Source organism: Macaca nemestrina, chromosome 8 (genome assembly GCF_043159975.1).
Source record: "Macaca nemestrina isolate mMacNem1 chromosome 8, mMacNem.hap1, whole genome shotgun sequence".
Classification (NCBI taxonomy): Eukaryota; Metazoa; Chordata; class Mammalia; order Primates; family Cercopithecidae; genus Macaca; species Macaca nemestrina.
The window spans coordinates 136,666,842-136,692,053 of NC_092132.1; the positions used below are offsets into that span (position 1 = coordinate 136,666,842).

The window sequence follows — 25,212 nt, forward strand, 5'->3', positions numbered from 1 at the left end:
TATATGGTTAAATTAGTACTAGCTGAGGAACAAAAACACTCAAATACATGCAATCAGAAAAATGTGGTTAAGAAAAATTAGTAACAGCTAACACATTTTATTTTGTTTACTATATGCCAAACACCATGCTAAAATATTTTATGTCCATTATGTCATTTAACCCTCACAACAATTCTATGATGTAGGAGTGAGCAATTTGCTAACAGATCTGAAAACCACACATTTAGAGCTTTAACAGTTTTTCTTAGTATTCTTCACCTCAGTCACAGAAGAGAGAAAAAAATGGTTTGAGTCACTACTTTCTCAATTCTCCCAAGGATAGTACATATCCAGAACCATCCATCCCAGACACATAGAAAAAAAGTGAATTCACAGTAAACAACAGATGCCTTAGGGTATTAGAGTTTAATTCTCTCCCAACTGAGAAAGGCTGCCTTATATCACACCATCAAAATAGTCAAAGATTAAAACAGAATTTTAAACATAAGATTTGTAAAAGACAAGAAAATGGAATGCTTTTTAAAACAGAGAACTTACTAAATTGAGAACACAAAGGAATAAAAAATAAAAAGTTCAACAGATTTTATTCATATAAAAGTAAATCCTAAGTGTGCTGAGAATAGTAAATGAGAGCTTGGGAGAAAAAAAATCTGAAAGAGACATGAAGTATAGTTAATACCTTTGTTATACAGAGAATTTGTTTTAAAAAAATAAAACTGGAGAAATACAAGCAAAACAAGTAGTTTGCAAAAAAAAAAAAAAAAACACGAATATATAAAGTCCAGTTGCAAATTAAAATAAACTATTAAATTTGCTAACTTTCATATAAATTACATATTATCTAATTCTCACGGTAGTAAAGGGAAAATGAAATTCTCTGACACTATATTGAGAATATAAACCAGAATAACATTTCTGGAAAGCATTTAGGCAATACTGTAGCAAGAACTAAAACTGAGTTTTTGACGTAGTAATTCTACCTCTTCATAAGTAATCTGAGAAAACAACCTTAAATGTGGTGGAAAGAACTATAATGAAGTTATTACGCTATAATTGTGATAAATTAAAATATAACACTAAACATCAAAGGACAAAAATCAATGCTTTTAGGCAAACTGTACTACACCTGCAGGGTAGAATACTAAGTACCCTTCAAAATATGTAATTATGAAGACTGGACAATATAACCTGTCGTTATATCATGGAAAAAGTAATATAAAAAAGTAAAACAGCTGTATGAAAAATTATATATAAATTTTTTTAAACAAAGCTAAGAAACTTTATTAAAATGCTTTCACAAAAGCAATTATTGGTTACAGGGTAGGCACTGGTGATCTTTCTTCTTTTTTCGGTCTCATGTATTTTCAGGAAACAGTTTACATAATTATTTATACTAGAAATATACTTTAAAACTTTAAAAAAGAATTAATATCCAGAGAAGTACACACAGTGAACCAAAATGACTAATTTAAATTAAATATTTTGCAACTACTGTTTTCTACATATCACATAATTTGTAATATTGAAGAATAAAACAAGCATGCAATAGAAGTGATGCCATATTTAAAAGTACTAAAAGCAATTGCTTTGAAACGTAAATTGGAAGGGAAAATTAAGACATTTAAGTCAAAATTATTACATATCATTTTTATCTTAAAAGAGTATGTTAGCTACACTTTCTATCAATAGAATAATGAAGCAACAGTAAAGTAAGATAAATGTATTAAGAATGTATCTCGGCCGAGGTGCGTGTATCAAGAGGTCAGGAGTTTGAGACCAGCCTGGCCAACATAATGAAATCCCATTTCTTCTAAAAATACAAAAATTAGCCAGGCACGGAGGCACATGCCTGCAGTCCTAGCTACTATGGAGGCTGAGGCAGAAGAATCAATTGAACCCGGGAGGCGGAGGTTGCAGTGTGCTGAGATCACGCCACTGCGCTCCAGCCTGGGCAAGAGCAAGACTCCATCTTAAAAAAAAAAAAAAACAAAAAAACTAGAAAGAATGTTTTACCTTCTATTTTCCTATTACAATAAATTCCCCCTAAAATGCAGAGCTTGTTCCAAAGACCTATTTCTGGTTAATGACTTTGAACACTACTAAAATAAGGTTTTAAAACAATTTTAAAACTGTACACTGTAATTCGTTTGAGAAAGATAGATTTTTTTTTTCAATTATTTTAAAAGAAAAATTAGTAAAATCTTATCTAGTAAGTTGGTAAAATAAACAATTTCATCCACTGTTACACTGTGACTGCCATGGGGGTAGAATACTTTATAACTTAATAATGATGATACCAAATGTGTTTAAAAGGCACGGTATTAGTATGCCTTTAAAAAGTAAAACTGTAAGTATGAAGCTAAAGAAATTATTGCATATGGATCAATTCTTAACGTATTAACATTCACAACATTTCCCAAAAATTTTAAGTATCTCCCTCATAAGAGGTAACAGCATGTTATTTCTCTCTTCTTTATGCTAACCTCTTTAACCACCTCAATGTCACCATTAAAAATACAGGATCTCTGCCTTCTAAATTTTATTCTGCAAACACATTAATGTAAACTAGTATTCAGAAGTACAGAAAGTATTCCAATAACAAAAAGACTAAGGATGTACAGAATACCAATTCAAGCAAAATTTCTGGGTAGCATCAACAGAACTTGGTGACTATAGTTCCCCCTTGCTGCAGTTTTGTATTGCAGGATTATAGTTACCCACACTCAACCATGGTCAGAAAACAGGTGAGTACAGTATAATACGTTATTCTCAGCGACAAAGACCACATTCTTATAACTTTTATTGCAGTATATTGTTGTGACTATTCTATCTTACTAGTTGTTAACCTTTTACTCTGCCTAATATATAAATTAAACTTTATCACAGTACATACATACAGGAAACAACATACACACAGAGTTTAGTACTACCCACAGTTTCAGGCATGCACTGGGGGTCTATGGAAGGTATCCCTACAGAAAACGGCAAACTACTGTATTATGACGTGGGCGTTAAGGAAGTGGAGTTAAAGGATAAACCCTAGGTCGCTAGAAACTGGGTATGTGACACACAGTTAAACTGATTAGAAAAGCAACAAGTTTTCTTTGTTGAGAGATGATAAGTTCAAGTTATAAAAATGCTGAGTTTGAGGTGCCTATAGTGCACCCAATTAAACTGTCTAGTTGACAAATAGTGACCTATCTCTCAAGAGAGAAATCAGGGCTGGAGAGTCATCCACTCAAAAAGTGGGACAGAGGACTCAGGGAGACAATAAAGAGTAAGAAAAGACCAGATCTTAAATACACTGGTATTAAATAGAGAGGCAGAGGAAAAGGACATACTAATATACTAATGAGGTACAGAAAGATAGGAGGGAAACCAGGAGAGCCTGTCAAAAGGGGAAAAGTATATCAAGGAGAATGTGATAAGAAACCAAACAGTTACCTTGCCAGATAAAAGAAGGACTGAGAAGTATCGTCCTGGATTTAGCAACACAGTTACTGTTGACCTTGGAGAGAAGTTTCAGCAGGGGTGGTGAGGGTTAATTCCGTAACTGGAATGTATTATTGGGAGGAAGGGGAATAATAAAGGAAGTAATTAGCTAACTTTTTTTTTTTTTTTTTTTTTTTTTTTTTGAGACGGAGTCTCACGCTGTTGCCCAGGCTGGAGTGCAGTGGCGCGATCTCGGCTCACTGCAAGCTCCACCTCCTGGGTTCACGCCATTCTCCTGCCTCAGCCTCCTGAGTAGCTAGGACTACAGGCGCCCGCCACCGCGCCCGGCTAATTTTTTATATTTTTAGTAGAGAGGGGTTTCACTGTGGCCTCGATCTCCTGACCCTGTGAACCGCCCGCCTCGGCCTCCCAAAGTGCTGGGATTACAGGCTTGAGCCACCGCGCCCGGCCGTAATTAGCTAACATTTTTAAGCAATCAGCCTATGATGAGAAGCAAGCAGAGACAGTCATAAAGAAAGTTTTATTAAAACGGAAGTATCTTGAGTATGTTTACAATTTGTCAGTAAGCAGGGAGATACTGGTCAGGTGTGGTGGCTCATGCTTGTAATCCCAGCACTTTGGGAGGCCGAGGCAGGTGGGTCACCTGAGCCAGGAGTTTGAGACCAGCCTGTCCAAAATGGCAAAACCCTATCTCCACTAAAAATACAAAAATTAGCCAGGTGTGGTGGCACATGCCTGTAACCCCAGCTACTCAGGAGGCTGAGGCAGGAGAATAGCTTGAACCCAGGAGGCGGAGGTTACAGTGAGCTGAGATTGTGCCACGGCACTCCAGCCCGGGCAAAAAGAGAGAAGTTCCATCTCACCAAAAAAAAAAAAAAAAAAAAAGAGGGAGATACTAAAAATGCAGAAGAGAAAGGAGATAAGCAACTAGCATGTGGGCTCTGAGAAACCGGGGGCCACTGGGATCCAGAGCAAAAGACAAATGATTAGCTTTAGACAGGAACAGGAACACCTCTTTAACTGAAAAAAACAAGAAAGGATGGAATCGGTTGTAGGCTGCCTAGCAGCTGTGGTGGCAGGAAACCAAGGGTGCTCCTAAGTGTTGTGAAGTAGGAAGGACTGTACATTAAGTGTGAGGGTGAGACAGCAGTGTCTGCGAGATCGTAGAAAAGTAGGAAAAGGAGAATGACTCTCAACAGCAGTACGGACTCAGGGAAGTGAGAGACTATTCACTGATGTAACAAGTACTACAAATATTTTTTTCCAGCAGTGCTCATAAGCTTCAATATAAACACTCCACTGAATTCATCCAAGGTTGAAATTTTGACAGGCAAGTTTAACAGAAAGACAGTAAGATAAGAAAGTTGAAGCTATAAGAAAACAATTGGTAGAAGTAATTGATGACAGTACTATGGGCAGCTGAATGGGGATAAAAATAAAATCGTTCTACTTTAAACACACACTTCTACTCATGCTATGCTTTACTAAACAAAGTTGAAACTATTATTTCCAAGTTTCATTTAGCTATTTTTGACAGCCTTAGTGGGCTTATCTTTTATACAAAGACACAAAAATGAAAATATACTATGGCAGTATTAAGCTACTTTCAATGACTAATTTTTTTTTTTTTTTCTAAAAAGAAAATCCTGTTAGACTGGGCGCAGTAGCTCACGCCTGTAATCCCAGCACTTTGGGAAGCCAAGGTGGGTGGATCACGAGGTCAGGAGTTGAAGACTAGCCTGACCAACATGGTGAAACCCTGTCTCTACTAAAAATACAAAAATTAGTCAGACGTGGTGGCATGTGCCTGTCATTCCAGCTACTTGGGAGGCTGAGGCAGAAGAATCCCCTGAACCTGGGAGGCAGAGGTTGCAGTGAGCCGAGACTGTGCCACTACACTCCAGCCTGAGTGACAAAGCAGACTCCATCACAAAAAAAAAGAATATCCTGTTGCAGGATTCCTACTACAGACATATTATTATAGAATATCACAGTATTAATTACCATGAAAATACCTACGACTACAGTTTACCTCTGAAATAAGAATATAAGGTAAAGAACAAATTCAAAGTAATCGAATAATCAGGCCAGATGCAGTGGCTCATGCCTGTGATTCCAGAACTTTGGGAAGCCAAGGCGGGCGGATCACTTGATTCGCCTGGTCAACGTGGCGAAACCCTGTCTCTACTAAAAATGCAAATATTAGCCATGTGTGGTGGGGCACACCTGTAATCCCAGCTGTTTGGAAGACTGAGTAAGGAGAATCAATTGCTTGAACTCAGGAGGAGGGGGTTGTAGTGAGCCAAGATGGCACCACTGCACTCCAGCCTGGACAACAGAGCAAGACTCTGTCTCCAAAAAAAAAAAAAAACCCAAAGTAATCAGTAAAGAAAAAAATTATTTTTTTCTCAAACGGCATTAAATTACTCATAGTCCCCTCTGAAAATATCTATCCAAGACATTCTTGTAATTTTCCTGACAGTAACTGGCTCATGGTTTCACACTCTACTTCATTCCTTGCTTTCATGACCTAAACACTTGCAATGACAAGACTCTGGCCTCAATTCCAATATCCATCTCATCTTCTCTATTCCAATACTGAACTGATCATTTGTTCGGGATCCTGAACTTCTGAAGTTCCTCTTTCTGATCATAAGTTTTTGCATTCTACTTCTCTCACTTTATTCCTGCTGAAACTGCTCTTAGCCTTCCTGAATACTAACAGCCCCTTAATCATTTCTCTCTCCCTAAATCCACCAATCCCTTGATTCCTTACTCAAACCCAAACCCAAGTAAGTCATTCCAAAAAAGCCTTGCTAGCTAGCAACCTTCACTTCCTCACCTACTTGCCTATTGTGTCAACTCAATTCTGGTTAAACCCCACCATCTGTTTTCTCTGCTACTATTCTTAAGCTGTCAAAAAGTGGGAAAATAGTCATAAAATGGCATTAACTGTGATCACTATTAAGGGATGCTACACTCCACATAACACATATACTTTTAAAATGTAAGTTTACTCCATGAGGTAAGGCACCCTGTTTTGCACACTGCTGTATCTCTAGTACTGTAGCTATTACACAGCACGCTGCAAGGCACTCAATCAAATCTGTAAAAATGAAAGTACTGCTATGTATCTCCGGTTGCCTTCTTAGTTCTCTACTGTGAATCTCACAGCCTTACTACTTTCTCCAAGTCTCAAATCCACTTTCCTCCTTCAGAAGAAAATGGCCAAATCTCCTATTGAAAAAACCCGGGTTTTCCAATTTAACTCAATTACCCTTTATTTTTATTCCTCTTATCCATCATCTTCCCCAATGTGCTAAAAGGAAAATTTTATAACTAATTTTATAATTATTGTTTATTTTACTAAAGCCTACCATACAGCAATCACTCTAGTATTAACTCTCATACACACTCACATGTAACCTTTCCCTTGAGTTCCATTTTTCTTGCCTTGTTTTGTTAGTCTTCCAATTTAAAAAAAACCCACTGAGAAGTATAAATAAGATACCCGTCAACTACCTATTTGTACTTTCTCATAAGTCTCATTTCATATCCTCACAGGAGAGCTATAAAATAAAAATCTGTCTGCTTTTGTGGAAAGTAAGAATATATATTAATTTCTACCATATTTTTTTTTTTTTAAGATGGAGTCTCGCTCTGTCGTCCAGGCTGGAGCGCAGTGGCACAATGTGAGCTCACTGCAACCTCCCCCTCCCAGGTTCACGCCATTTTCCTGCCTCTGCCTCCAGAGTAGCTGGGACTACAGGCGCCTGCCATCACGCCCGGCTACTCTTTTTTGTATTTTTAGTAGAGACGGGGTTTCACCATGTTAGTCAGGATAGTCTCAATCTCCTGACCTCCTCATTCGCCCACCTCAGCCTCCCAAAGTGCTGGGATTATAGGCGTAAGCCACCACGTCCAGCCGATTTCTACAAAATTTTCAAAATGAACTTTCTTAAAATTTTAACAGTAGTAGAATTAAATGTAGCTTATTTCTTTCTGAACTTTTTTATGAAGAGATATTATTTCTAAAAAGCTTTTAACAAACTTCTAATTATCTTTTAGTCATTTTTCCAAAATGTCCTTTGCAAACAATTATTTAACTTCTCCTAGTAAACTTAAATTCCACAGCGCTGACTTTATTCTACTGGACAGAGAATACCTTTATGTCACTTGCATGTGACTATGCACTAAAAGTAATGTTTAAAGTAATTTTATACCAGGAAAGTGAGATTGAAGTATAAAAAAGAATAATAAAGTAATTTCAAACAACTAAACTTCGGCCAAGGTATAACAAGTTCAAAAAGTAGAGTTCATGAAGAGCCAATTAATAGGAATGTTGTAGAAGAGAACCCGAGATTAAATGGATTTGGTAAGAGAGGCTATTCAGTTACAGGACAAATTCAAACAGGTTAAAAAATTCTGGGAAAACAAATAAATTTCAAACGGTACTGCAAAAACCATTCTAGTACTTAATAATTAGGAATGACACGGCCTTTCCTAACAAAGACATACGGGCAGGCCAAAGCAGCATGCCGAAAAGCAGAGCAAACAGGGCGGTGAACCCAGAATGTTTGTTTACTAAGCAGAGAGGGTCCTCAGTCATGCACTGTTATTTTGATAGCAGTGTCCACCATAAAGTCGTCTTCAACTCTAATACAAAGGATAATACAGATGATAATGTCAAATTACCTGTTTAGAAACTAGTTTTTGCAGCTCAGAAACTGCTCCTTTCCTGCTCCACACTTCAAAGCTGTTTCCTGCTTAGGATTAAAAATATGTATCACTTAAGTAAATTACTTACACTACGAAATATAGAATAACAAATACGACAGTTTTGGTCTAAAATAGGTTTAGAAAGATCAAAAGAAGGGAACAAATATAATTTATCCATATTTTAAAGTTACCTGAATTCTTTTGGAAAATAGTGTGATATGCATTAATGCTTAAATCCTCCAAACTTCTAAAATCCTACCAAACAGCAAAGTAATATCTACTTCGGAACAGTATAACAAAGATGGTTAGCCCTAATTATCCTTTAATAGTCTATACCAAAGTTTACTCCTTTGATTGATCGAGCTTCCTGTTACTCAAACTATTTAAGAACCTCGTATATCCGATGATTTTAAAATGCTCTTTTAAAAGCTATTGTACTTCACAATAAAATAACCTTTTCACTACATAAATACTAGGTTTACCTTCAATTCAAAAGCTCTGCATTATATTGGTGTTCAGTGGCCCTCACCAGGAAGGTGCTAGGGAAAGAAAGGAGCAGGTGCACCCGAGGCTCTGCAACACCCACTCCCGTAACCAGAGAACACCAGCAGGTGGAGTCTGGAAAGCAGTTATGGGGCGGGGGTGGTAGGGGCGCCCAGAAAGCCCGCTTCTTCCAGCGCCCAAACACGAACATTCACCCGTAAGACACACGATACGGACCTCAGCCCGGCCAAAAAAATAAAATAAAATAAACCAGGCGAGTTCCTGGGGAGTGGTCTGAGGGATGCAAAGTTGGCGCGCCCAGCCTCCCTGGCGTGGCCTAATCCCCAAACGTCAGTTTCTGCAAACCAAGCAACGTTTCCCCCAGTCCCACCTGGCATTTACTCTTTCCCGGTTCTAGGCCCAATTCTAACTAGATCTGCAGGAAAGGAGAAAAAAGGGGCAATAGTAACTACATTAACATTCCCAGGAACGCCTCCCCCGGCCCCTCGGCTCCTACAGCACCGAGACGGCGGAAATCCCGCAGCTCAAAACCCAACTGCAACTCTTCAGAGTCGCGTCGCTCCTCATCCGCCCTTCTGCACCCCAACTCTGGACACCGAGAGCTCCACAGAATAAAACAGGAGGGAACGCGGGGATGAACTATGGCCACCAAGGCCTGTTTCTCTGAGAACTCGACCCGGTTCCCCTGGCACCCAAACCAGAGCCCCTGCTCCGCTTCCTCCGCCCGCAAGGGGCATTCCCGGAGCCACTGGGACGCGGGGCGGCCTACCCGGCAGGGCCAGCAAGAGGGGCGAGGAGGCAAGAAGGGGGTCCTGCAGTCACCAACGCGTCCCGAGGTGCTCACCCGGGGATTCCGGCGGTCGGTCCTGAGGGAGGGGGCGGACTGTCCGCCTCGGGCACAGGAAGCCCAGGGCAGGAAGACCCGAGAGCCTAGCGAGGAGGCGTGGGCCCGTGGCCAGACCCAACAGGGCCAAGTGTCCCGGAGCCGTTACTCTCCCGCCCCTGGGGCGCGCCGCCCTCGGTTGCCAAGGGCTGGGGACGCGCAGGCATTACCTCTACAAGCAGCAGCCTCTCCCGTCAAGGGCGGAGCGGCGGTCAGCCCCCACGACCCGCCACCGGCAGCGGTCAGCCCTTGGAGACCGCAGCAGAGAGGCCCACACGTTTCCTGGCTGCCTTGGCCCCAATGGCCGCCTTTTCGACCTCAGCTACGCAGCGCCAACCGCCGCAGCCACCGCCATCTTAGGCTCTCATTGTGGTGGGAGAAGAGGGGCGGGGGGACTGCAGAGGGGGCAACGCGCGGCGGAACATGCGCCGTCTCCTCGGCAACGGCCGCGCGGGGGCGAGAACTCGCCCGGGCGGGAGCCGCAGTGCGCTCTACACGCTAGACTGGAGTCATGTGACCCGCCGGAGTCTGTGGTGTCGCTTTTGGCTCTTTAAGTCGAAAACAGATTAAACGAACGAATCCGCCCCCCACGTCCAGGAACTACGTATCCCAGAATGCCACCTAGACCCCGTGTTCTAAACGCCTGCCAACCACAGGTGAAGGACTACAGATCCCAGGATGCTGTGCGCTGCCGGCGCTGATCGCGGAACGTGGGGCCCTAGGCCTATGCGGAAGTGGATTGGTCCCTCAACCAGTGGAGAAAGAGCCGAGGCGCGGTGCAGTTTTTTCGTGGGGGTGTCAGCTCTGGCCGTACCGGAAGAAGGAGCCAAGACCGGGATCGCTCTTCTGCTCCTTCCTCACCCACAACCCGGTCACGAAGAGGTGGAAACAGAAGGACACTTACAATGTAGTCCAGCCTCTTGATTTTACATATGAGGGGATTGATCCACGGAAGTTAACAATTTGCCAAACGTTATATGTACTACTGAGTGGGAGAATCATAAATATTGTTGATATTTAATGCTAGTTTTGGTTAATGTCCTTTTTCCTTAAAAGAGCCAGATGATTTTAATCCAAACTTAATTTCAGTAAATTTTCTCTGAATTATCTTTTTATTTATACTCTCCTGTTACAGCTCTATTAAGATTAGTAAATTGGCAGATCCTGTCTTTAAAAAACAAACAAAAATCAATAAAGTGACAAGGCCTTCAATGTACCTGACTGGAAAGTTAAAACACGTGTCAGTTTTAGTTGAGCGCAAGGGCATTCTTCTAGTTTTACGCAGTTTAAAATTACGGGATAACTTTTTAAGCAAAATAAAGGTGAAAAGAGGAATTGCTTTCTGGGTCTCAACAACAAAAACAAATTGTTCCCAAAACAGTAGATCTGCATCTCGGTACACAATTCAGATAAAGCTCTTCTAACCCACTGCAATTTGCCACCGTAGGTTCAGTAGTGAGTGCATTGATCGTTTGCACTAATACTCGTTTGTCAGACACTGTTTCCTCATATTCTGTGCGTGTATCGTTAAGTACTGAGGTAGCAAAAATATAGTCCCTGCCGTTGAAGAGCTCATTTTAGTGAAGGACGGAAAAGTGGAGTGTGATGTAAATAAATTTCGTGTTGTAAAAAAAAGTGCTGTGGCAGCTCAGAACACAGAGCAGCTAAACGCTCAGGTGTTTATTGTAGTCCAGAATGCCCCATCCTAATTCCACCACTCCAGGATCCTGGACAAGCGACATGCCTTTCTGAGCCTTAATTGCGCCGTGTATGAAATGAGGGAGAAGGAATAATACTGTCTACCCTGAAGGGATTTTTTAAAGAATGTTCTTAGAGTTTATTTTATGCCAGGCACAATGTAAAGCCCTTCGGTTGTTGTGATTTTCTTAATCCTGACAGCTACCCTGAAGAGGCTGGTTCTGCATCTGACCTGTTTTAGCAATGAAAGGTTATATAAATCACACTTTTAGCACCTACAAGTGGTAGAGCCTAGATTTAAAAGGAGGTCTGCCTGATTCCTTAAAGATTTTTTTAATTAAATAAAATGCATATGAAAACACTAGTGTATGTTGAGGCCCAAAATATTAGCTATCATCGTTATTTTGTTTTATACATATGTATTATTATTAAACATATGTAGAAACTTATCATTAAAACAATTCTAATAAATTCAAAAGCGTGAAATTATAATACCTACTAGTCATTATGTTTTCTGAATTTATGAAGCCCCAGAATGTCAATACTATTGTTTGTTAGGAGGTAGGAGGAATCTGAGAAATATTTACGTTGAAATGTAGAAGCTGTTACCATTAAAATAATTCTAATAAATTCGAAAGCATGAAACTATAATATCTACTAGTCATTATGTTTTCTGAATGTATGAAGCCCCAGAATGTCAGTACTATTGTTTGTTAGGAGGTAGGAGAAATTTGAGAAATATTTACATTGAAAAAGGTTCTCAAACTCAAATATGAGCATTCCTGATCTTTGTAGTTCTCCTACAAAGGAAAAAAAAAAACCAGAAAGCGACAAAATTATCCCTGGCTTTCAGAAATTTAACATCTATTTTTAGAAACAAACTTTATCAAAATGAGTCAATTTAGTATTAATAGAGTGTCACTATGCCAAACATATGATGTAGACACTGACTGCTTTAGTGATTTAGATTTTTAAAATAGGGGTGTTCTGTCTCAGAGATAATGATAGCTCTAGGATTTATAGGTAAGATGAAATTAGGGGCAGCAGTCTGTGGAAATGTAGATAGGAAACAGAAGAATGGCCTCTAAGAGATAAACACTGAAACTGCATTTCAGTTTTCCACATTCAAGAGAACAACCTAACACATGTATTAAATATGCAGGGGGTGGAAGTTCCAAATCGCAGAATGATGTTCAAGGAAGTGGGATATACCAAGAACACAGACCACACATCCAGAATAAGCGATGGACAACAAGCAGACTGGCTGATGTAGAGGATTTACATATGGTAAGTGATGGGGAGGTGGGAGAAGGCAAGGTTTATTAGCAGGTTGGGGCCAAACTATAGAAAGTCAACTACTTATCTAAAGAGTTTGGGCTTTGTTCTTCAAGTAGTGTGAAACCATTTGAGACTTTGGAAGAGGGCAGTGCTGTAATGAAATGGTTATTTGAAGACTTCAATCTAGTGGCAATGTTTTGGAAAGACTAGGAAGAGAAGACAAGGAGAACAGGTGCCAACCTGTCATGAAGTAATGAAGGCTTGGCCTGAGGTAGTAGCAGGATGAATAAAGTAAGGGAGTTAAATTTTTATTAATGTAAACTAAATCAGTTGTTAAGATGTGAAAATACTATTTCTGTTTCTTGATATGTGGTAGGTGGTACTAACCAGGTGGTACTTACAAGATAACACAGCCGGGCACGGTGGCTCACGCCTGTAATCCCAGCACTTTGGGAGGCTGAGGCGGGCAGATCTTGAGGTCAGGAGTTCGAGACCAGCCTGACCAACATAGTGCAACCCCGTCTCTACTAAAAATACAAAAATTAGCCAGGCGTGGTGGCATGTGACTGTAATCCCAGCTACTCAGGAGGCTGAGGCAGGAGAATTGCTTGAACCTGGGAGGCGAAGGTAGCGGTGAACCCAGGTCATGCCATTGCACTCTGGCCTGAGCGAGACTCTGTCTCAAAAAAAAAAGCCAAAAACTTGGCGCTATATTGTTTATCTCTTTAATCTTTAGGCTCCTTCTCCACAGATGGATTGTAAGCATGTCTGTAACAGAAACCGAGCCTTTTGTACTTTTTATCCTTTGAAAAGCAAGTTTTCTGCAATACCTAATTTTAACCTGCAGATGGTGATAGAACTTAAAGGGAAGATCTTCAGGGACACTACACTGCTTTATAACTGGATGTTATTTGTTTTCATTATGTGATTTTTTGATACAGCCAAAAGAATATATAACATACATGTAAACTCTATAGTACAATATTGACAACCGGGTGCATTATACGCCTGTAATCCTAGCTATTTGGGAAGCTGAAGCTGGAAGATCACTTGAGGCCAGTAGCTCCAGAGCAGCCTGAGGAACTTAAGGAGACTGTTTCTACATACATACACAAATACATACATACATACATAAAGTATAATAATGAGCGAAACACTCAAGAACCCACAAACTAACCTTGAATAGAATTTAATCAAAATGTGTCCGGGCAAGGTGGCTCATGCGTGTAATCCCAGCACTTTGGGAGCCCGAGACAGTTGGATCATTTGAGGTCGGGAGTTTGAGACAAGGCAACATGGTGAAACCCCGCCTCTACTACAACTACAAAAATTAGCCTGACATGGTGGTGCAAACCTGTAATCCCAGTGAGGCTGAGGCAGGGCAATATCACTTGAGCCTGGGAGGCAGAGGTTGCAGTGAACGGAGATTGTGCCACTGCACTCCAGTCTGGTGACAGAGCAAGACTTCATGTCAAAAAAAAAAAAAAAAGAACTTAATCAAGATGTTTAAGGACTACTCCCTGCCGCATTTTCTTCAAACTGTTTCTTCTTCTTTGCAGACGTAAATACTATCCGGAATTCAATGTAATTCCTTCATTTTATTCATATGACTATGGATATCCCTAAATAACACGTTTGATTTTGCTTGTTTTCAAGCTTTATATAGATGATATCATACTGAATATATTTTTGCTTGACTTGCTTTTTTCATTCAACATTGTGTTTCTGCGATTCATCCATTTTAATGGGTATAAACCCCAAATTTATTAAAAGCAGAATGTAAAATTAATTTTTGAATATTCCTTAAAAATATGACTTGGCTTTCTGGGTAACTTAATGGAAGAAGAGATTGGTCATGCCAAACGAAGGACTCATTGGAGGCCTCTGACCCAGTTCTTACACCTTTTGGTTAAATTTTAGCACTGTTAATTTCTCTACCTTTTAATCTAGCGCAGAGTTTCTTAACCTTGGTACTATTGACAGTTTGGGCTGGGTGATTCTTGTTATGGGGTCAGTCCTGTGCATTCCAGGAGGTTTAGCAACATCCCTGGCCTCTACACACTGTTTACCTAGAGCAAACCCCTGCCCATTGTAAAAACCAAAAATGTCTCCTGGCATTGATTGCCAAGCATCCTCTGGAGTCTGGGGAGGGAAATTTTTTTCCATAACTCTTTTGCTCAGAAACTTAAAGGTTGATGTATATAATCTAATCAACCAGCCATTATATAATTATATCAACTAATTCTATCAAATCCACATGCATAAGTAATGTTTCAAGGCTCTTTTTGCCTTGCTCTGTTTCCCCTATATCTAATTACCAGAACATCTCTCATTACTGCCTAGTTTGGATTCTTTATTATTAAATTTAAAAATATCTAATTACTGCTGTCGACATACAATATTAACGTTTATAACAGTCTAAACTGCCCCTTCCTTCATAACCAGTTTATGTTCTTTTCTTTCAAAAGTCACTCATTTAATAAATATAACCCTTGTGATTCTGACAGTTTCATCTGTAGTTATATTTCATCAGTTGTAACATGGCTTTACTTCTACAGAGTTGTGATTAGTACCTGATTCTTTCTGTATTTTTCTTGTATGTAGGTTTTTATACTGTCTTCTCTATTCACTGAAAATGTGGTCAAAGCTGCAATCATGTAGTAAAATCTTGAGTAAACTGCTTCCTTCCCAAGACACACCAAGTTGGAGAGGTTTAAACAAAGAGATATGAGTAACAATTCTTAAAAACTACGAGGAAAATAATCTTTTTCCTTGTTTCCAACCAACCCTATACCAAAACAGTTAAACCAGAACTAGATAACTAGATATATGTTGGTAATTAAGTAGAAAAATTGGATAATTAGGTGAAGGAGTTCCAAAAATATGGAAATATGGGCTGATATGGATTTTGTTTCCCAATTCATAGGAAAAATGTTAGAAAGGCATGAAAATTAAACCTCAGCTTTTACTTTAAAAACGCTGTTAGTCAAAACAAAATGATATGAAATAAGGACTCACAATTGTCGTGGTTATAGGGGATAATCTTGAGTGACTTTATAAAAGATGGTTTCTGGGTCAAATAAGTTTTTATTCACAGAAATAAGGAGAGCTGCAGGTGACAACTAGATTGGCAATATGCATCCATATGGACTAGCAGAGGAGTATGCGGCATGATTGGGGTTGCAATGATCCACATTAAATTCATGGCATTGGCCGGGCACGGTGGCTCAAGCCTGTAATCCCAGCACTTTGGGAGGCCGAGACGGGCGGATCACGAGGTCAGGAGATCGAGACCATCCTGGCTAACACGGTGAAACCCCGTCTCTACTAAAAAATACAAAAAACTAGCCGGGCGCGGTGGCGGGCGCCTGTAGTCCCAACTACTCGGGAGGCTGAGGCAGGAGAATGGTGTGAACCCGGGAGGCGGAGCTTGCAGTGAACTGAGATCCGGCCACTGCACTCCAGTCTGGGCGGCAGAGCGAGACTCCGTCTCAAAAAAAAAAATAAATAAAAATAAAAAATAAATTCATGGCATTATGTAGGAAAGCTACAGCTGTATATATTATAATTTTTTTTTTTTTTTTGAGATGTAGTCTTACTCTGTTGCCCAAGCTGGAGTGCAGTGGCACAATCTCAGCTCACTACAACCTCTGCCTTCCGGGTTCAAGTGATTCTCCTGCCTCAGCCTCCCAAGTAGCTGAGATTACAGGCACGTGCCACAACACCCGGCTAATTTTTTGTATTTTTAGCAGAAACAGAGTCTCACCGTGTTAGCCAGGATGGTCTCGATCTCCTGACCTCGTGATCCACCCACCTCGGCCTTATACATTTTATTTTACTATAAAAAGGCTTCCACATTGCATTTCTCCTTCCATGAGAAAGATCCCAAAGTCAGGGAAGAACTAGCAAAACATGTGTGAATTCAGATTAACCAGGTAAGAGAGAATGCCCTCTCTTTACCAGAAGAACTAAATAATCTCAAGGGCTAAAAACCAAGGATGTTGGATGGCAGGCCGGTCTATCCAAGACTCTCCCCAGTCTAGATAAGGAAACAAGTAAAACCCTGACAGTGGGTGAAACACACTGGTATTGAGGAGAGGTTTGTGGGTTAAAAAAGGGCCTGGATGTGGGACCAGGTGGTCAAGGACCGGCCTACAGTGTGCCTGTTTAAGGAATAACAATATATGCTTTAGAATAGTGCTTTATTAATATAGTCATGAACCATAAGAATAGCTTGTGCTTAGTCCAACAATATAAGAATCAGGCGGTGAGCTTCCTTGACTGACCACTGAGTGGAACAAACAACCGCGGGAAGTGTGTGGAGCCTCTAAGCAAGAAAGCTTGCTTATTGCTCAGCCTCCCGCTTGAGTCCCTGAACAAAGGTCTCTTGGGAAGGGAAGCGACCCCTGATCCGTTCCCCAGAAGGGAACTGCAGGAGGCTGCTTGTAAAAGAGGAGAAGTCCTCAGCGGTAGAGATAAGGAGGAAGTCTTGTGTATCTCCCGCTCCTTCCCAGAGGCGGAGAGCTCTGCTGCTCTGCTGATGGTGCTTGGGAGTTGACCGCCCCTTTGATGCACAGGCCTGTGGTCTGACGGGCTGTCTGCTTTCACGTCCTGTTCTGTTCTGTTCTGTTAACTGCTTAGTTGGACTCTGATGATTATCTGTAAGTTAAACATAGAGTATTAGCTCACATAGTGGAATAGTAAATAATATTAACTTGCTGATGACGCACGCTACCCCCCTGCCACCTCTCCCCATGGTCACCTTATGATCAGCCCACCATCTGCCCACCCTCAGCCGATAGGATCAGAGGAATTGTACTCAATAAACATCAGGGGAATCCGGAGCTCAGGCCCTTCGCAGTTTCCGCGTTGCGATGGACCCCTAGACCCACTTTTGTTAACCCTTGAACTTTGTGTCTTTATCTTTATTTCTTCTCATTCCCTCATCTCCACCGGGAAGGGGAGAGCCCGCGTGTGGTGTAGCGGGCTGGTTCCCCTACATCTTTGGTGCCCAACGTGGGCTTCTTGTACCCAGGTGAAGTTACGCCTGAGCGTAGTCATTGCGGAGACCAGTCTGTGGAGGGACTGCCAAGAACGTGTGGTCGGTCTTGCGGTAAGCCTGTGCACTCGGAGTATTCCAGGGACACCGTGTGACAATCGGAAAGTAAGCACTCTGCTTACTTACACTTTATCAAACTCCTCTTAAAGACGGGGAAAATAAAGGCTAGCACAGAAAACTTGATTACTTTGTTTCATACAGTAGAGCAGTATCTTGGTTTCCTGAACAAGGTCCCGTGGATTTAAAAGATTGGGAACAGGTTGGAATTGCCTTAAAACAAGTTCATAAGGAAGGAAAACGTATTCCTCTAACGGTCTGGTCAGACTGTGCTATCGTTAAAGCAGCCTTGGAACCGTTTCAAACGGAAAACGAGGTTTATCCTCCAGCAGAAAGAATTCCAGCGGAGGAAGGCGGTGCTGCTGCCAATATAAATATAAAGGAAGACGAAGGAGGAGAGGATAGTGAAGAAGATTTTGTGGAAAGTACAGACAAACCTGGAGATGACTTAATTTCTTTTGAGGAGCATGTGGGACCTCCAGCTGCTCCTAAAATAGAGAAGCTATTTATGCCAATATGTTTAAAACAAAGAAGGGCCTTGAGGAGTCTTCGGCTCCTCATTGAGATCGTCTGGAATGGCCGCCTCCAATAAGGCAATGTAACCCGGAACCTTGGAGGTTTGAATCTCAAATTTACCCTGTTTCACGAATGGTTAAATTAGGGGCTCAGGAATCAAGAACACATTTTGCAGCACCAGAACAGCAAAAGGCTGCACTGCCACCTAATGTCAATGAATCACCATTACAAATGGTTATCGGCAGGCTAGGGCAGCTGGAGATTCCGATGCCCCGCAGTTTCCAGTAGTTTTGCAACCCCCACAGCAGCAGGGTGGTGCCCATCAGGTGGTATGGGAACCATATTCTTTCAAACTGCTTACAGATCTCAAAGCAGCTGTTGGTCAGTATGGTCCCAATTCGCCTTTTGTCTGGTCACTTTTACACTCAGTGACTTAGGAGAAGCAAATGGCCCCGGACGATTGGGAGATTGTAGCAAAAGCCACTCTTTCACCCTCACAATGTCTTCAATTTAGAACTTGGTGAACCGATGAGGCTCAAAATCAAGATCGAAAAAACCGTGCTGCTAATCCTGTTGTTGCCATTTCACTTGAACAACTGTTGGGAGTTGGGGGCCAATAGGAAACTGTACAACAGCAACTACTGCTTCAGGATGATGCCAGTGAACAAATTCACAGTTGTTGCTTGAGGGCATGCAAAAAAATTCAGGACCCGGGAACTATTTAAATCCTCTTTTAATTCTATCAGACAAGGCTCAAAAGAACCATATCCTGATTTTATTGCTCGTCTTCAAGATGCAGCTCAGAAGGCTCTTACAGATGAAAGTGCCAGGAAGGTGATTGTAGAATTACTGGCTTATGAAAATCCCAACCCTGAATGGCAATCAGCTATTTGCCTTGTGAAAGGAAAGTTTCCGGTGGGAACTGATATAACCAATGAATATATCAGGGCATGTGATGGAATTAGTGGAATCATGCATAAGGCTATGATAATGGCTCAAGCCATGGCAGGATTAAAGGTGGGAGGCCCAGTGAAAAACTTTTCAGGCAATTGTTATAACTGTGGTCAGTTTGGACATACAAAAAAGTAATGTAAGAACAAATCAAACAATCTAGATCTAATCAAACAAAGGAGCCACCTGGCTTATGTCCCAGGTGCCAGAAGGGTAAACATTGGGCTAAACAGTGTCACTCCAAATTTGATAAAAATGGCCAACCGTTGCAGCCCCATTCGGGAAATGGGAAGAGGGGCCAGCCTCAGGCCCCACTCCAAACGGGGGCATTCCCTCTCCAGCAGTTTGTCCCTCAGTCGGCACCAGTGCCTTTAATCCCTCCAGTGACACAAATACCTTTAGCCCAACCACCACAGTAACACAATTGGTGTCAGCTACAACAGGGAACGCCGGTTTAGATTTATGTTGCACCAGAGCTGTGTCTCTACTTCCAGGGGAACCACCTCAAAAGGTGCCCACTGGAGTATTTGGACCTTTACCTGAGGTAACAGTTGGACTTGTTTTAGGGAGATCTAGTCTAAATTTAAAAGGAATTCAAATTCATACTATAGTGATCGATTCAGATTTCATGGGAGAAATTCAGTTGGTTATTAGTTCTAGTATGCCTTGGAGTGCAAACCCGGGAAATAGAATTGCTCACTTGTTGTTATTACCTTATTATCTAATTGCTGTTATTACCTAAGTAGGAGAAAGTACAGTAAAAAGAGAAAGTGGTTTCGGCAGCACTGATAGCAAAGGAAAAGCAACTTATTGGGTAAATCAGGTTTCTGAAAATAGACCTTTGTGCACAATGACGATTCAGGGAAAACATTTTGAAGGACTTGTCGATACAGGCGCTGATATTTCTATTATAGCCATGGATCAGTGGCCAAAAACATGGCCCAAACAGAGAGCTTCTATGGCTTTCATTGGAATAGGCACGGCATCTGAGGTTTATCAGAGTGTTACAATTTTACACTGTTTAGGACCAGATGGACAGGAAGGCACCATTCAACCTATGATTAATGCCATTCCCATTAATTTGTGGGGAAAAGATTGTTACAACAGTGGGGTACAGAAGTCACCATTCCCTCCACGATTTACAGTTCAGAGAGTCAAAGCGTGATGACTAAGATGGGGTAATACTCCTGGAAAAAGATTAGGAAAGAGTGAGGATGGAATAACTCAGCCAATTGAAGCCTCAGTTAAATTTGACGGAAAAGGAATTGGGTACCCTTTTTAGGTGTGGTCACTGTTGAGCCTCCAAAGCCCATCCCATTGAAATGGAAAACTCAAAATCCTGGGTTGGTTGATCAGTAAAAACTGCTTCCTCAGCAAAAACTGGAGGCATTACATTCACTAGCAAAAGAGCAGTTAGACAAAGGACATATTGAACCTTCTTTCTCACCATGGAATTCCCAGTTTTTGTAATTCAGAAAAAATCCAATAGATGGTGCATGTTGACCAACCTACGAGCGGTTAATGCAGTCATTCAACTGATGGCGGCTCTCCAACCAGGGTTGCCATCCCTGGCCATGATTCCAAGAGAATGGCCAATGGTAATGATTGATTTGAAAGATGGTTTTTCACTATTCCTTTGGATCTGCAGGACTTTGAAAAATTTGCATTTACAATAGCTGCTATAAATAATAAGGAGCCAGCTACTGGGTATCAGTGGAAAGTTTTACCCCAAGGAATGTTAAAGAGTCCTACGATTTGTCAGACTTTCGTTGGGAAGATCATTCAGCCTGTCCGGGATCAGTTTCCTCATTGTTATATTATTCATTATGTTGATGACATTTTATGTGCTGCTACAAACAGGGACAGACTAATCAAATGTTTTTCTATGTTACAAGAAATGGTGGGGCTTACAGGTCTTGCTATAGTACCACATAAAATCCAAACTACCACACCCTATCATACCTAGGAATGAAGGTGGAGGAGAGAACATTTACACCTCAAAAGGTAGAAATTTGTAAGGAGTCCTTAAAAACTTTAAATGATTTTCAAAAATTATGAGAAGACATTAACTGGATAAGGCCAACCTTAGGAATCCCCACTTATGCAATGACTAACTTGTTTGCTTTGCTGAGAGGGGATCAAAATTTACATAGCAAAAGAACTCTGACGCCTGCGACAACTGAAGAGTTAAGAATAATTGAGGAAACAGTTCAAAGTGCTCAAGTCAGTAGAATAGATCCCAGTGTTCCATTACAGCTCTTGGTGTTCCTACTCTCTATTCTCCTACAGGAGTGATTATTCAAGATGCCGACTTGGTTGAATGGTCTTTTTTACCCCACAGTATGACTAGGACTTTTTCAATTTAAAATAGCTATTCTTATAGGCCAAGCCCGATTAAGAATAGACTCACTGGCACTGATCCAGATAAAATTGTAGTTCCTTTAAACAAAGCACAGGTTTGACAAGCCTTTATAAATTAATCAGAATGGCAGTCATTTAGCTGATTTTGCTGGCCACATAGATAATCATTACCCTAAAACAAAAATTTTTCAGGTCCTAAAATTGACTACCTGGATTTTACCTAAAATAACCAGCTCTATCTCCTTGGAGTGAGCTGTAACTGTCTTTACTGATGGCTCTCAGAATGGAAAAGCAGCTTATACAGGACCAGAAGAAGAGGTTATTCAAACCCACTTTCATTTTGCACAAAGAGCTGAGCTACCAGCAGTTATATCTGTATTGGAAGATTTTGATCAACCTGTTAATATTGTCTCTGACTGTGCCTATGTAGTTCAGGTGACAAAAATGGTAAAAACAGCTTTAATAAAATATATTTCTGATGATCAGCTAAATGTTTTGTTTAGTTCACTTCAACAAGCAGTTAGAGTTCGAAATTTTCCTTTTTATATTACACATATTCGAGCTCGCACAAATTTACCAGGACCTTTAACCCAATTAAATAATCAAGCAGATTTATTAGTGACACCTGTTTTAGCAGAGGCTCAAGAATTCCATTCCTTAACTCAGGTAAATGCTGCTGGATTTCATTGACCTGGAAACAAGCTAAAAACATAGTGCAACATTGTCCACAATGCCAGGTGCTACAGCTACCTACTCAAGAACCTGGAGTCAATCCTTGGGGACTTAAACCAAATGCTCTTTGGCAAATGGATGTGACTCATGTCCCATCATTCCGAAAACTTTCTCTTGTGCATGTTACTGTTGATACTTTCTCTCTGTTTATCTGGGCTACATGCCGAACCGGAGAAAGTACAGCTCATGTAAAATGACATTTATGATCTTGTTTTGCAGTCATGAGTGTGCCACAGAAAATGAAAACGGACAGTGGACAAGGATATTGCAGTAAAACTTTTGAAAGTTTTGTTCAGCAATGGAAAATTGTACACACTACAGGAATACCTTATAACTCCCAAGGTCAGGCCATAGTAGAAAGGGCTAATCGGACTCTTAAGACACAGTTAGAAAAACAAAAGGAAGGGGGAAGTAGTAAGGAGTATACCACACCCCATAGGCAGTTACAATTAGCCCTTTTGACTCTAAATTTTTTTAACATTTCCAGAGATCAGGTCTCCACAGCAGCTGAACAACACTTTTCTGGACAGAAAGTTAATTTACATGAAGGAAAAACGATCTGGTGGAAGGATACCAGAACTAAAAGTTGGGAATTATGATAAATTATCACCTGGGGATTTAGGCTAAATTATCACCTGGGGATTTAGGATAAATTATCACCTGGGGCAGGGGTTTTACTTGTGTTTCACCAAGAGACAATCAAACATCCACTTAGATACCCAATAGACGTTTGAAATTCAACAATGAACCCTACACCGACCGGACAGAAGAAAGGGAAGAATCGAAAGAGGAGGAAGACTGGTCCCTCCGACTTGTCCTTTCCGGAGCTGAGAAACATGGCGAAGCTGAGCGTCTCAGAGAAACAACAGAAGACGGAGAAGACTCGCCAGGCTACACCACCGACATGAGGACAGATAAAGAAGCTGACTCAAATGGCAGAGGACAGCCTAAAGGAGAAACAACTGGCAATTACCCCGGGTAATATGATCTTGGCTCCCTTGATGGTAATTACCACGGCGGTAAGTCTCCCCGCTGTCTGGGCTGAACAAAATTTTACATACTGGCTTATGTTCCACTTCCTCCTTTAATTAGGCCAGTTACTTGGATGCATTCCCCTATTGAAGTTTATACAAATGATAGTATTTGGATGCCTGGGCCGGCTGATGATCGCTGTCCTGCACAGCCTGAGGAGGAGGGCGTGTTGATGAATGTAACAGTGAGGTATGAATACGCTCCAATTTGTTTAGGAATTGCTCCTGGATGTTTACCATCGCAAATACAAAGGTGGATGATTTATGTACCTCCTCATAATCGTTCCCAACCTAGTTATCACGTAGTGAGTGGAATGTCTTTCCGACCTATCATGACTGTAAAAACTTATGGGGGTGGTTATTTTCGGTCAAATTTAAAAGTCAAAAATTACAAACCTAACGGACTGGCTGGTCCTAAAAGAAATCCAAAATGGTCAGAAAAACTAGAGATTCTTACTTGGGAGGGTTGTGTAGCAGATGGTGCAGTAGCTTTGCAAAATGATTCTTATGGAACAATTATAGATTGGGCCGCCAAAGGATCCTTGGCTACAAATTGCACCGGACAAAATGCTGGGTGTGCTGAGGATTCCTTCATTATAGATCATAGAGAAAGTCCCAATAATCCCCCCACTTTAGTTAGAAGATTGCAATGAGTATATCCATTGAAATGGGAAGATAAAGGTAATGCTCCTCCCCAGGCAAAGATAATTAGTCCAGTCATCGGTCCAGAATATCCAGATTTGTGGAAGTTGCTTATGGCGAATGAGAGTGTGGAAAGGGGAAGCATTATGTGGAACAAGAGGTAATAAGCTACTGTTTACCATGCTTCTTCAGTCTAATCAGTCTATTCCTCTTCAAAGTTGTGTTAAACCTCCTTACACGTTAGTTGTTGGAAAACTCATATTTAACTGGACTCTCAAAACATTACTTGTGACAACTGCCATCTGTTTACTTGTATTGATTCTTCTTTTGATATGAGGAATAGCATTTTGCTGGTCCGAGCGCGAGGGGGCGTTTGGATTCCAGTTACTCTTAACAGGCCTTGGGAGGCTTCTCCCTCTATTCATGTAATAACTGGAGTTTTAAAAGGGATTCTTCATCATACAATAAGATTTATTTTTACTTTAATTACTTAGTTGGACTCTGATGATTATCTGTAAGTTAAACATAGAGTATTAGCTCACATAGTGGAATAGTAAATAATATTAACTTGCTGATGACGCACGCTACCCCCCTGCCACCTCTCCCCATGGTCATCCTATGATCAGCCCACCATCTGCCCCCTCAGCCAATAGGATCAGAGGAATTGTACTCAATAAACATCAGTGGAATCCGGAGCTCAGGACCTTCGCAGTTTCTGCGTTGCGATGGACCCCTAGACCCACTTTTATTAACTCTTGAACTTTGTGTCTTTGTCTTTATTTCTTTTCTCATTCCCTCGTCTCCACCAGGAAGGGGAGAACCCGCGTGTGGTGTAGCGGGCTGGTTCCCCTACAAGGTCGACCAAACGTTTCCTGTAAAAGACCAGATATTAAATATTTTCAGCATTGTATGCTATACAGTCTGTTGCAACTTCTCAACTCTGCGGTTATAGAACGGAAGCAGCTACGGACAGTATATAAACAAATGAGCATGCCTATATTCCAATTAAACTATTTGTAGACACTGAAATTTAGATTTTATGTAATTTTCACAGGTCACAAGATATTGATCTTTTTGTGATTTTTTTCAACTACTTAAAAATATGAAAATGGACCGTGGGTCCAGTTTAGACAGCGGGTGGTACAATAGTTTGCTGACCTCTGATGTAGAGCACTAAACACTTAAGTTCTTAGATAATCAATGTTAGGTAAGAGGAGAAATTAGCAATGGAAGAAAATGCAGTTCCTTTACAGGATAGTTATTTTATGAGTACTATTTTGAACTAATAGAAAGGGAGGGTATAAAGCCAGCCAGTGAAACTGAATGAT

The 25,212-nt window shown here is 40.9% G+C and overlaps 2 protein-coding genes across 41 annotated transcripts in view; one reads left to right on the forward strand and one right to left on the reverse strand.

Moving 5' to 3' along the window:
- The window catches only part of LOC105463730 (pericentriolar material 1), a 106,763-nt gene extending 96,896 nt beyond the window's left edge, over window positions 1–9,867 (reverse strand). For 35 of the 40 annotated variants that reach the window (XM_011710978.3, XM_011710961.3, XM_011710962.3 and 32 more), the window contains exons 1-2: window positions 9,730–9,867; window positions 8,149–8,216 (exon numbers count right to left, since the gene is read on the reverse strand). The gene's annotated coding sequence lies outside the window, so the exon portion shown is untranslated. Of the gene's footprint in view, window positions 1–8,148; window positions 8,220–9,520; window positions 9,541–9,729 lie in introns of those variants that run through there. The other 5 variants (XM_011710963.3, XM_011710957.3, XM_011710965.3 and 2 more) reach the window with 4 other exon arrangements.
- A 352-nt stretch (window positions 9,868–10,219) lies between these two features.
- LOC105463732 (fibrinogen like 1) overlaps window positions 10,220–25,212 on the forward strand; it is a 66,811-nt gene continuing 51,818 nt past the window's right edge. Inside the window, exons 1-2 of the mRNA XM_071068575.1 lie at window positions 10,220–10,466; window positions 12,420–12,544. The gene's annotated coding sequence lies outside the window, so the exon portion shown is untranslated. The remainder of the gene's footprint in view (window positions 10,467–12,419; window positions 12,545–25,212) is intronic.